The sequence below is a fragment of the Schistocerca americana genome, chromosome 1 (assembly GCF_021461395.2).
Source record: "Schistocerca americana isolate TAMUIC-IGC-003095 chromosome 1, iqSchAmer2.1, whole genome shotgun sequence".
In the NCBI taxonomy this organism is placed as follows: domain Eukaryota; kingdom Metazoa; phylum Arthropoda; class Insecta; order Orthoptera; family Acrididae; genus Schistocerca; species Schistocerca americana.
In genome coordinates this window covers 400,638,070-400,652,157 of record NC_060119.1, presented here as the reverse complement: position 1 = coordinate 400,652,157, position 14,088 = coordinate 400,638,070, and positions in this window count along the sequence as shown.

The window sequence follows — 14,088 nt, the reverse complement described above, 5'->3', positions numbered from 1 at the left end:
TGGTGTCCTTAGGTTAGTTAGGTTTAAGTAATTCTAAGTTCTAGGGGACTGATGACCTCAGAAGGTGAAGTCCCATAGTGCTCAGAGCCATTTGAACCATTTTTTGACCAGTAACTTTGTAAAGTACAGTTCACAATAATTTATTGATTTTTTTACTCTCTTCAATGAAAAGTGATTTCAGCAAAGCTTTCTATTTTTAATCATTTTCTTCAACTCGCCATTATAAAACAGATTAGTTTCTTTTTAACTCCATGAGAAGGGTCACTGTTAAAGCTACGAAAGCGTACTCTCAAGCCCCAGCACAGGTCGGATTTGTAGTATCACCGCAAGGCTCAACACGTGCTAGGTTCCAGGCTTCAAATCGGCCGCGGTCCGTCAGTACACATCGGACCCGCGAGTCGTTACTGTCGACGCTAGCAGACCGAGCGCCACCACTCGGCAGGTCTTACGAGACAAGCTAGCGCACTGGCCAGTTCTACAGCCGACTTTAATAGGAATGGTTCACTTGTTATAGCTTCAGAGATCTCATTTGTAGAGATGCTAGCCTTCTGCTAGGTCAGTAGCTACGACCTAGCCAGGCGCCACATACAGTTTATGCATTGCCAGCAGTCGTTTCCTGTAAATCATTCGTGACTGGAACAGAAAAAGGCAGTAGTGAAAATGGTACAAAAAGTGCCCTCCGCCACATACCTTCCGGGATACTGGTGTGGATGTAGATGCTCCCGCCTAGCACTAACCTGGTCCAATTAAGCACGTGTGGAACATTATGAGGCAGTTTATGAGCCACTCCACATTGAAGCTACCACACCTATTAATTTGTGGGTGCTGGTGGTTGCGACGTAAGGCACTGTACGTCAAGTACCTCCCTGATCGTTTCTATGCACTACATTAAGTTAGAAGGTAAAACATTTTATAATGTGCTAATACTTATCCACATGACAACCTGGCGTGAGATCCAACGTAAAATGAAAACGTTTCATAACAAAAAAAATTTTGAGATTTGAAGATGGCAACAAAGTCTGTTGAAACCAGTGTCTTAAATAAAGAAATAGTTATGCTATCTTGGCTGTTGAATGTTTTTGGCAAGTAAGACAGATCGCTCCTTCGGTCTTCTCAGAATGAGAAAATTCAATAAAAGAACCTACATGTTGATGCATGGGCAGGCCTGAAGATACAAGTTATAATGATTCGACAGACTATGAAGTGCCAAAGGACCCCATCGTTATTGTATCTGCTTGTTTGGCTGTCAAGTCAATGATGTGAATGTATAGTAGACGATCCGATCCTAGGGATATTACAATGTTCATTACTCAAAAGGACACGGAACTGCCAGATTCAGAGAGATATCGACAAACTAAGCATTACTCAACAACATTTATAGGCAAGTGTGTGTTTATTAGATTGGGGAAAGAGGGTGTTTCTCAAAAGCAATAAATGATTCCCTGATTCTAAATAAATTAGTTCACTGGTCCATCTTAGGAATCTGAGTTCGCCCCATTGAATGCGGCGACTTGTCCTTGGCGAAGTTTGCATAATGCCTGGGGGAGCGGAGGCAGAGAGATAGCCTTCAGCTGCTGCGACGCTTGGCCACCAGGCGTTAGGTTAGGCTCTACAGTCTACTGTGTCTGTCCAGATGCCGCTCAAAACGTTGGTCGCGATTCTAGGAAACGAGTTGAGAGTCAGATATTAAGCGCCGGGGTCACGAACAACTATCACCGCCTACAAGCAAAAATTCCGAGTCACCTAGATATGCCGCGTCGTGCATGCGGTGACAATCATAACCAGCACATTATCTGCACACAGTGTGTGTGTAGAAAACATGTTAATTTTTTCGGAATAACTTAAATAATTCCACAAAGGATTACTACAGTAAATTTAACTGTGGTCCAAAATAGGAGCGTTTATGAGCATGCAAACGCATTTTGTGGGATCGATATCGCGAAGAGTAAGAAGAAGAATGAAAGCATTGCTAGACCATTGTTCTCCTTAGTTTCAGTAGGGCCTAGGAGTTCAGAAGGCACAGGAAAGTTTTGCCTCGTGTTGATCGAATACTGTAACGAACTGACACGTAAAGTATTTGAAATAAAGTCCATACTCACTCAGCACATGAAACTTCAAGAAATGGCGACAAGATCTGTTTAAGAAAACCATGAAAAGTTTGATATTCAGACAAAGTTTTCAAATAAGCGGATACAAAGAATTTACGTACAGTGAAGAAAGAACGGATTACATAACTAGTCCTGACTTTATTGACTAACTTTTCAGTGATGAATTTAGACCATACAAGGACGGTGCGATTGTTCCTCCAGTAACGATAAGATACCTGCCAAGAAGTAGAAACTTACACATCCTACAAAATCGTCCATTTTGTTCATGATGGCTGCAAAGGTTTTTGCTGTCAGTTGTTAATATGGCCGACTTCCACTGTGGACGTACAAAGTCACGAAAATGTGTCCTGTTCTTTTTCTTGTGGCCTTAAGTTGCTATTATTGCTTTATAAAATTAAGGTAGCTATTTCAAGAAAGTATGTGTACCCTAATGGCATGGAAAATAATTGTTATATTTCCTGTAGACATCTTGTTAAAACATTCGATCCTGACTATCAAGTTATTACGTTGATAAGCTTCCTGTTCTACCGATTCATTCAGCTGAGGTCAAGGAGATAAGAATTGTAACATATTTCCCTATGTTTAATGCAGTATGTTATCAGTGTTCTTTGAATATCTAACTCTGAACTGGCACATTTCCGATTTAGACATTAACTTAAAAAAATAACCATTTCCTTCGGGTTTTCCAAAAGTTACACTATACAGAATGTTTCGTTTCTTAATCTACCCGATCTAATTAATAAAATGGTTCACATAAATTGGCTTCTAATGGCTCAAAAAGTCGAGCACTAGTTCCTGAAAGTAGCGCTACACAAATAGTTGAAATGAAATGTGTGTGAAACCTTATGGGACTTAACTGCTAACGTCATCAGTCCCTAAGCTTACACACTACTTAAACGAAACTATCCGAAGGACAAACACACACACCCATGGTCGAGGGAGGACTTGAACCTCCGCCGGGACCACCCGCACAGTCCATGACTGCAGCGCCCCAGACCTCTCGGCTAATCCCGCGCAGCACAAATAGTTTCACGACGTGGTTTTCCAACAGAACAACCATAACACAAAATGGCAAAATATGAGGCCAATAAAAACTGTACACTACAAGATTTTGAAATTGTGGGCGAAGACAATCTGTCCTTCCGTCCATGGTCCTGCAACAATAGTTATATGCAGTATACATTCTGTATAACAACTGAGCCAAACTACATTCATGTGGGACCATTGTGTACATTAAAGTTATAAATGGAGGAAGGAAATTAAAATGGTGGGGGAAACGTACCAGAACATCCTAGACAACAAGAAGGCAGTATTCCTTCTTCGAGTCCACATGGCTTTAATCTGTAAGAAATTTCAACATTTTCTTTCTTTCTTTGGGCCTTGTCCCGCATCACGCGGGGTCGGCCATGTTATTACGGATTTGGCAGTGTTAGCTGCAGAGGGTGGCCGGATGCCCTTCCTGCCGCCACCCCGCCGCCCCCCCCCCCCCCCCCGCGGGAGGTAAGTAGTGTACGCCAGCTGTTTGAGTATAGTTTAAACCATAAAATAGTGCGAACAGCCCGGTATGCACCTAGCGGGATGTGTAAAACCGCCTAAAAACCACATCCAGGCTGGCCGGCACACCGGCTCTCGTCGTTAATACGCCGAGCGGATTCGATCCGGCGCCGGCGCGCCTACCCGAGTCCAGGAAGCAGCGCATTAGCACTCTCGACTACCCTGATGGGTCAGGAAATTTCAACACTAAGGCACAATATTTTTAGAAAAATGCAATACGTCTTAAGGTGAACGTAAAAAAAGGAACCCAGAAAAAAGTAATTCATTAGTGACATTAGGACAATAACAGGGATCCCGAAACACATACATGTCAAATGAGTTGCTTGCACAGAGAGAAATGAGTGGTAAGGACAATGCAGCACTATCTTTACTAAATGTTGACACAAAATATGAATAGATTCTAACCCTACGCATCTGGGTGGACTATTACGCCTTCTGAACAAGCACGGCCGCGGCAGCAGTTTTCAAGAACAGTAGCTGGTTGTTTTGGCTGAAAAGAACACTCTTCTGAACAAGACGTTATCTCATTTAGCTCCGCCGACAGAGAATCAGGCCCGGCGTGATAAACAACACCAACAAGAGCCGCCGCTCGTCGCCGCTGGCGAATTTCTGGAGACGTGTAGATGAAGACGGCAGTGGTAAGCGTCTTGGAGTCGCGGGTCGCCGAAGAAAAGGCAGGCAGATTTACGAGGCTTCGGCGAGACCGCAAAACAAGGGCGACAGCGCCCCTGGGCCCGTGGATTTATGGGCGCGTCAGCCCCTGGCGCGCCAGATAAATCAGCATTAACACGCGGCGGCAGCGCCAGCCGGCAGCCAACAGCTACTAGCGGCTAGCGGCTGGAAGCTAGCAGCAGTGGCGGCGCCGGGTGGCAGCAAGTAGCGACAGCCAGGCGCGAGACGTCCTCCAAAACGAGAGCGGCTGGCCACAGCGCAGGGTTGGCTACAGGCGAGTGGGCCCTGTCGAGGGTGCGCTACAGTAGCTGACGCTTCTCTACCACTACGACCACATCACAACACTGTGCTGTTCTCCCAGAATAATATTCCAGGCAGGTATGAAAATTCATAAGGTTGCCACCCTCCAGTCAGTACCAGAGCAGGCTAGGGTGCAGTACACAGAAATGGCCAATGACGCTCCAGCTGCAGCTTGCCTGAACAATTATGATGCACAATGCAACAGTCAGCCCACTCTGAAGGACTTAGCTGTAGTGATTAAAGGGACCAGACTGCTACGGTCATCGGTCGAAGGACTTAGCTGCCAACGGCTGCTACTACCTCTCTTCTACCTTTGCTGATGAGAATATTTCAGTGTCTCCCATCATCAGTACATCTGGAGACCCAGTTGTTGGTACCTGGCAAACAGCAGAACTTCCACCAACCCAGGGGAGCACAGTAACTGCCGCCCTCTAATCTAACTGACATCGGTGTCACTCGATTTTCTCTCGCTGAGAGTACACAACGCTTCACGAAAATGGCCACCTCGTGCAGAGCTGTTGCTGCCTTTCTCGTGTGCAGCCTGTGACGTCAGCGAGATTGCCCCAGTAACCTGCTGGCTGCGAGTGTGTAGGCCACAATGGCCACTGTGGCTAGCTGACTGATGAAATCGAGCACTGAGTATGCGCTCCTCCCTCGCTACAGCTTCCAAGACTGTGAAACATACTGACATCAGCGCATACCGACATGGCTAGAGCCCTTCTTCCCACCCGTGTACTGGCAGTCTGAAGGAAGACAACTGTGTATCCATGAATCATAAATCTGTATTCTGATGGCAATGTCTCGTTAGCGCCTTCAGTCATTTCACTTACCCCCACCACGACACACTGCTCCATACCATCCTAGCAATACAGAGGCCATAGCTCTGTGCAATACCACTGTGGGAGCTGCTGCAATGGATAACGTTAACACTAAAATGGTTCAAATGGCTCTGAGCACAACGGGACTTAACATCTTAGGTCATCAGTCCCCTAGAACGTAGAACTACTTAAACCTAACTAACCTAAGGACACCACACACATTCATGCCCGAGGCAGGATTCGAACCTGCGACCGTAGCAGTCTCGCGGTTCCGGACTGAAGCGCCTAGAACCGCACGGCCACCACGGACGGCAACGTTAACACTACATGAGGTGTTAGCGATGGGGGAGTCATATTTAGAATGTGCTCAAATCCCCATCTAGACATCCTGATTCAGAGCTATTATGGATCCCTGAAATCACATCAGGAAAATTCCCTCTTGGTTCTTGTAGAGATTGAAAAGTAGGCGCGAAAGACTACATCCCTGTCTTGCACCATTTTTAATCCGAGCACTTCGTTCCTGATCGTCCACTCTTATTATTCCCTCTTGGCTCTTACACGTATTTTATATTACCTGTCTCTCCGTATACCTTAGCCTTATTTTTCACAGAATTTCGAACGTCTATCACCGTTTTACATTGTTGAACGCTTTTTCCAAGTCGACAAATCCTATGAATGAGTCAGGATTTCTCTTTTGTTTTGCTTCCATTATCAACCGCAACGTCAGAACTGCCTCTCTGGTTCTTTTTCCTTTCGTAAAGCCAAACTGATCTAACACATCTTCAATTTTCTTTTCCATTTTCCTATATATTCTTCTTGTCAGCAACTTGGATGCCTGAGCTGTTAACCTGATTGTCTTGCAGTCTTCAGAATAGTGTGAATGATGGTATGTCTCCATACTCATACATTCTACACACCAAAGTGAATAGCCGTTTTGTTGCCACTTCCCAACGATCTGAAGAAGAATATTATCGTTTCCTTACGCCTTATTTGGTCTTAGGTCCTCCAAAGCTCTCTTGAATTCTACAATGAAGGCTTCCACGACCGGATGGTTCAGTTGCCAAAAATTCTTCCGGGTTGTATGGCCGTGATCCATGGAACTCTTCTATCCCTGACGTTTCGTCCAAAGCTACGTTGGACATCTTCGGAGGTGCTCCTGGTTGTGCTGAGTGTTGCCGACTTAAATTCTTATTCCAATACTGGATACCCTATCTCTTCTATATCGACTGCGGTTTCTTTTTCTATCACACCAGAGGAATCTCATCATAGACGCCTTCAATGTACTTTTTCCACATACCCGTTCTCTCCTCTGCATTTAAGCGTGGAATTCCCGTTGCACTCTTAATGTTACTACCGTTGCTTTTCATGTTGCCAAAGGTGATTTTGGCTTTCCTATATGCTGAGTCAATACTTCCACAATCATTTCTTTTTTGATTATTAACATTTTTCATGTAGCCATTTCGTCTTAGCTCCCTGCACTTCCTATTTATTTCATTCCTCAGCGACTTTTATTTCTGTGTTCCTGAATTTCCCTGAACGTTTTTGTACTTCCTTCTTTAATCGATCAACTGAAGTACTTCTTCTGTTACTCACGGCTTCTACGCAGTTGCCATCTTTGTAGTTGTATTTTTCTTTCCGACTTCTGTGTTTGCTCTTTTTAGAGATGTCCATTCCTCTTCAACTGTACTGCCTACTGGGCTACTCGTTGTTGCAGTATGTGCAGCCTCAGAGAACCTCAAGCATATCTCGCCTTTCCTTAATACTTCCGTAACCGACTTCTTTGCGTATTGATTCTTCCTGACTAATCTCTTAAATTTCAGCCTATTCTTCATCACTACTACTTTGTGATCTGAGTCTATATCTTCTCCTATATATGCCTCACAATCCAGTATCTGATTTCGGAATATCAAACTGACCATGCTGTAATGTAACTGAAATTCGTCCGTTCAACTGGCCTTTTCCAAGTATACTTCCTCCTCTTGTAATTCTCATACAGCGTATTCACTGTTACTAGCTGAAATTTATTACAGAACTCAGTTAAGTCTTTCTCCTATCTCACTCATTGTCCTAAACCCATATCCCCGTGTAACTTTTTCTTCTACTCTTTCAATAAAATTGCATTCCAGTCCAACGTGACTATTAGATATTCATCTCCTTTTATGTTCTGTATTACCCTTTCTATATACTCATATACTTTCCCTAACTCTTCCTCTTCCGATTGCGACGTCGGCATGTATACCTTTACTATCGCAGTCGGTGTTGGTTTGCTGTTGATTCTGCTAAGTAGATCCCTATCACTGAACTGTTCACAGTAACACACTCTCTGACTTACCTTTCTATTCATAATGAATCCTGTTCCCGTTATACGATTTTCTGCTGCTGTTGATATTAGCCTGTACTCATCTGACCAGAAATCTTTGTCTTCTTTTCATTTCACTTCACCGATTCCTTCTTTATCTAGATTGAGCCTTTGCATTTCCCTTTTCCGACTTTCTAGCTTCCCTTCCAAAAATGGTTCAAATGGCTCTGAGCACTATGGGCCTCAACATCTGTGGTCATAAGTCCCCTAGAACTTAGAACTACTTAAACCTAACTAACCTAAGGACATCACACACATCCATCCCCAAGGCAGGATTCGAACAAGCGACTGTAGCAGTCGCGCGGTTCATGACTGAGCGCCTAGAACCGCTAGACCACCGCGGCCGGCAGCTTCCCTTCCACTTTCATGCTTCTGACAGTCCACGCCCCGACTTGTAGAATGTTATCCTTTCGTTGGTTATTCATGCTTTTTCTCATGGTCATCTACCCCTTGGCATTCCTCTCCCGGAGATCCGGATGGGAGCGTTCTGGAAAATTTTGCCCATGGAGAGACCATCATGACACTTCTTCAATTACAGGCCACATACCCTATAGATACACGTTATGTGTCTTGAACTCAATGGTTTTCGATTGCCTCACGCATCCTCATACCGTTGATCACTGCTGATTCTTACGTTTTGAGAGTCTGTTTCCTACCGCAAGGACAAGAGAATGACCTGAACGTTTGTCCGATCGTCCCCCCTCTTTGACAAGGCATTTGGGAGAATAAGAGTAACTCCTTATTCCGAAATTCTTCGGCAGCCAATGTTGATTAATAATCAATATTTAAGCGTTGGCGTGTTTAGAATCCGGACCGAAGACGTTTTGATTACTAATCACAGACGCTACGCCTAAACCACAGGTGTGTTCCTATGCACAGTACAATTTCTATTACTCTTGTCCCAAAAGCATAAGGTAGTAGACACTGCAGTTATTACAGTTGAGCCGACCGCTGTGACCGAGCAGTTCTAGGCGCTTTTGACCGCTACGGTCGCAGGTTCGAATCCTGCCTCGGGCATGGATGTGTGTGATGTCCATAGGTTAGTTAGGTTTAAGTAGTTCTAAGTTCTAGGGGACTAATGACCTCAGCAGTTAAGTCCCATAGTGCTCAGAGTCATTTGAACCATGTTTATAGTTTTGAATGACTAATCCAGAATGTATACTAGTAAAAATCTGTGTATAGGGCGGTCGTCATGAGTACTGTATTTCTATCATATGACGGCTCTTTATGAAACTTTAATCAGTGACTGGAAAAAAGTACTAAGACAGGCTGCTGCCTTGTGTCTACTGTTCGCTTCTTGCTTTGAAAATACAGAATTGTGGAAAACGTGCATTTAGTTTCATCATCGTTTGAACACCGTTAGGTTCACAGCAACGCCCGGAACAAGCACAGATAAAGTCCCTTTGGATTCAAGATGAAACCTGATCAAATGTACTAGCGGTGTGAAGTGCACCTTGCGCAAAATGAGCCTTCTCAGAGAAATCTCTGAGCTATGAATAACAGTATCAAGCATTGCCTACAGTGGTACAATTAATTCGTATCTGAGGAAGACGAAGGTTCTGTACCCCAATGAACCATGCATACATACATCGCTTCAGCTTATTACGTCAAAATCTCCTAATTACCGCAATATTCAAATTGTAGGTTTCGGCAATTTTTTGGTCATATTCAGAAGTGATCATCTATGCATTAATAGCTTCATCACGATACGATACTGAACATGGTATAAAATCTGTCAACGTATTACACATTATGTCGTCACATGGCAAAAAAGAGTCTCCACACATTACGTCATCACATGAGTAAAACACTCCGATTCATTGACACATTATCCATTCCATATCACTTCATGGCGTTAGAAACGCATATCTCGAAGTTTTATATGTGAGACGATGGTGCTAGTGGATTAATGATCAGATCTGAAGATGATAATAAACTGCCGAAACCGGTAGTGTTAGAATGTAGTAATTAGGCGATTTTGACGTAATGAATAATTGTATAAACATTTATAATGTATCATTACCACTTTTAGGAATGCGTCATTCCCTGAAACGCATCTTAAGACCGCCACGTCTTGTGTCGTCTCCCAAGAGCTTTCGCGAACGACTTCAACGTCGATTGCATGTTACACTACTGGCCGTTAAAATCGCTACACCAAGAAGAAGTGCAGATGATAAACGGGTATTCATTGGACAAATATATTATACTAGGACTGACATGTGATTACATTTTCACGCAATTTGGGTGGATAGATCCTGAGAAATCAGTACTCAGAACAACCACCTCTGGCCGTAATAACGGCCTTGATACGCCTGGGCATTGAGTCAAACAGAGCTTGGATGGCTTGTACAAGTACAGCTGCCCATGCAGCTTCAACACGATACCACAGTTGATCAAGAGTAGTGACTGGCGTATTGCGACGACCCAGTTGCTCGGCCACTATTGACCAGACGTTTTCAGTTGGTGAGAGATCTGGAGAATGTGCTGGCCAGGGCAGCATTCGAACATTTTCTGTATCCAGAAAGGCACGTACAGGACCTGCAACACGCGGTTGTGCATTATCCTGCTGAAATGTAGGGTTTCGCAGGGATCGAATGAAGGGTAGAGCCACGGGTCGTAACACGTCTGAAATGTAACGTCCACTGTTCAAAGTGCCGTCCATGCGAACAAGAGGTGACCGAGACGTGTAACCAATGGCAGCCCATACCATCACGCCGGGTGATACGCCAGTACGGCGATGACGAATACACGCTTCCATTGTGCGTTCATCGCGATGTCGCCTAACACGGATGCGACCATCATTATGTTGTAAACAGAACCCGGATTCATCCGAAAAAATGACGTTTTGCCATTCGTGCACCCAGGTTCGTCGTTGAGAACACCATCGCAGGCGCTGCTGTCTGTGATACAGCGTCAAGGGTAACCGCAGCCACGGTCTCCGAGCAGATAGTCCCTGCTGCTGCAAACGCCGTCGAACTGTTCGTGCAGATGGTTGTTGTCTTGCAAACGTCCCCATCTCTTCACTCAGGGATCGCGACGTGGCTGCACCATCCGTTACAGCCATGCAGATAAGATGCCTGTCATCTCGACTGCTAGTGATACGAGGCCGTTTGGATTCAGCACGGCGTTCCGCATTACCCTCCTAGTGATACGAGGCCGTTGGGATTCAGCACGGCGTTCCTTATTACCCTCCTGAACCCACCGATTCCATATTATGCTAACAGTCATTGATATCGACCAACGTGAGCAGCAATGTCGTGATCCGTTAAACCGCAATCACTACAGGCTACAATCCGACCATTATCTAAGTCGGAAACGTGATGGTACGCATTTTTCCTCCTTAGACGAGGCATCACAAGAACGTTTCACCAGGCAACGCCGGTCAACTGCTGTTTAGGTATGAGAAATCGGTTGGAAACTTTCCTCATGTCAGTACGTTGTAGGTGTTGCCACCGGCGCCAACCTTGTGTGAATGCTCTGAAAAGCTAATCATTTCCATATCACAGCATCTTCTTCCTGTCGGTTAAATTTCGCGTCTGTAGCACGTCATCTTCGTGGTGTGGTAATTTTAATGGCCAGTAGTGTACAATCTAAATATCGCTCTTCTCTCGTAAGGTAACACAATAATGTTTGGTAAGAAAATGTTGCAATCTGCTTGATTGGTGACACGAAGGAACGAGTGGACACAAGAAACTCGACTCGGGTACTCGGAGTAAGGAGTTCAATTAGGATGAAAGGACGGCGGCAGCGGAGCGCGATGCGCGAAGACGGCAGGCGGTTGGCGCGTCGCGAGCAGCAGTTCCCCGTTAGTGGCACATAACGCGCCGGCATCTCACAGGCGGCAGATTCGCACGGTTAACTTCTTCCTTTACTGCCGCCAGGGACTGTCTTAGGGCCCGCCGGCCGCCTGCCGCGGGACAATAAAAGAGGAATTAATGCCGTTATTGTTGCCAGTAAAGCACGCCGAAGGAGGACACGGCGGCGGTTAAAGCTTGCATCCGAAACATCTTGGGCGAAATAAAAAGTTTTAGTGATGAGGGGCGAGGCTGTGCCGGCGGGCGGCGAGTTCTTACGTATGCCGCCGGCGGGATCGCCGCGGCACTAACTTTATATTGTTCGGACGTAAAAAATAAGGGCGGCAGGCGGCGCCATCAGCGCAGGTGGGCGTAAAACCGGCCTCGGCAGCGCTCGGCAGCTGCCCACTCGGCGCGTCTTCCCGGCAGGAGCACCGCGTCCCAAGCGAGGAGATCGGATCCGGGCGCCGTTTAAGGCGACGCCTATAAAGGGAACGGTCGCGGCACTGTGCACCCTGGCGCTCCCAGCTGCCTGCACGCGGGGCAGCCCTTTCCTCCATAACCTCTTCATTTTATAGCCGCCACAATCACCGACACATCCTTTTGGGCATTTAAATGAAAGGTGCTGAAGGCGGCGTAACGCTGTTCTCGGATCATCAAGTACATAGTTCGAGGGAGCAATCTCCAAATACAGCTGTGGCGACACAGTCCCTTACTTACACGACTTGAATTTACAGTGATCTCGAGGTCATTTCTTTAAGTTTCCTTTAATTTACGTCTATGGTCACAGACTTTTTGTCAACAGATTACCGGTTTCGGTCTTTAATGACCATCATCAGATCTGTTTCATAAAAACAAAGTCCTAATGTACTGCAGCCAGGGGAGCTTTTTGTAATTCAGGACTTTGATTTTATGAAACAGATCTGATGATGGTCATTACAGACCGAAACCGGTAATCTGTTAACAAAAAGTTTGTGACCATAGACGTAAATTAAAGGAAATTTATTACATATACGAGTCACTGCTTTTTCGCGACGATGTCGCAGCTTCTGAAATTTCTTTACATATTCATTTAGTAACATTTCTTCCCCTGTATCCGTAAAATTCCACAACGTACTTCGCTTCATAACTGAGACTCCGTCACCTTATGTGTGACGTAAGATATGGAATGAGGTGCAGACAACCGAAAGTTCAGTGGGTACCGATTCTGTGAGACATTTCTTCAGTTCGTTAGTCGGATAATCTGATTGACTGCAGCAACAGCATATTTGAGAGATGTCTTTAAAAACGCGCGCCAAATCTCAAGTTTTCATTTATTAATATATTTTAAATTATAGCTCTGATTTAATTAGCAACCAAAGTACTGTCCTCTCAACAGTAAACTCTCACCCATTTACTTCAGATTTCGTTATAATTACTACTTGTAGTAACGTGAGAATTACGGATAATTTCCAAGAAACGGTGGACATCGAAGTCATCGCCTCACTGCGAGCGATATATATTGATTTGCTTGACTCTCGAAGCGGGAAATATGAATATTGTTTTCCGCTTTGAGAATGGAACGTGGCATCAGAGTAGTAGAAAGTCGGTGGAGCCAAGAGTGAATCTAGTGTAAAATCCTTGTCGAATTGTCTTGCGTCAAAGCAACTGATTTCCCGTTTGAGTGATACTGAAAATGCCTACAGCCGGCCGCTGTAGACCGAGCGGTTCTAGGCCCTTCAGTCCGGAACTGCGCTGCTGCTACGGTCGCAGGTTCGAATCCTGCCTCGAGCATGTATGTGTGTGATGTCCTTAGGTTAGTTAGGTTTAGGTAGTTCTAAGTCTAGGGGACTGATGACCTCAGATGTAAAGTCCCATAGTGCTTCGAGCCATTTGAACCACTTTTTGAAAATGCCTAGAATTTTGTTGACAATATGGAATGCTTCCAAATTACGGCACAATAAATTTCATTCGGTAGGTGCCAGGATGCAGAAGTGTCTGTAACACTTGCATTCAACTGCTCTTCCATGACAGCTCCTCATACACTCAGTCTCCCCCTCGCCCTTTAACTATCACCTTAGCCTGTTCACAATGGAGAAATGAATGCTAAGAGAATTAATAAAATGACTCTATAGATGAGTAGTAAAGAGGTTGAAACGGTCCTATAGTCCCCTTTCATTATCACCTCATTTGATTGCCAGTGCACTTTGCATCCTACTGTACAATTCGGGTGTTTTCGTTGCTAAATTTCGTACCAGAGAAGACTGACCAATGACTCAATCTAGCCGTAGCCTATTTCTTGCTACGATTTGCAAGCATCATATGGCTGTTATGTTGGTTCTTGAAATGTTCAAATGTGTGTGAAGTCTTATGGAACTGCTAAGGTCATCAGTCCCTAACCTTACACACTACTTAATCTAAACTATCCTAAGGAGAAACACACACACCCATGCCCGAGGGAGGACTCGAACCTCCGCCGGTAGTGTTGGTACTTTTCAGTCTTG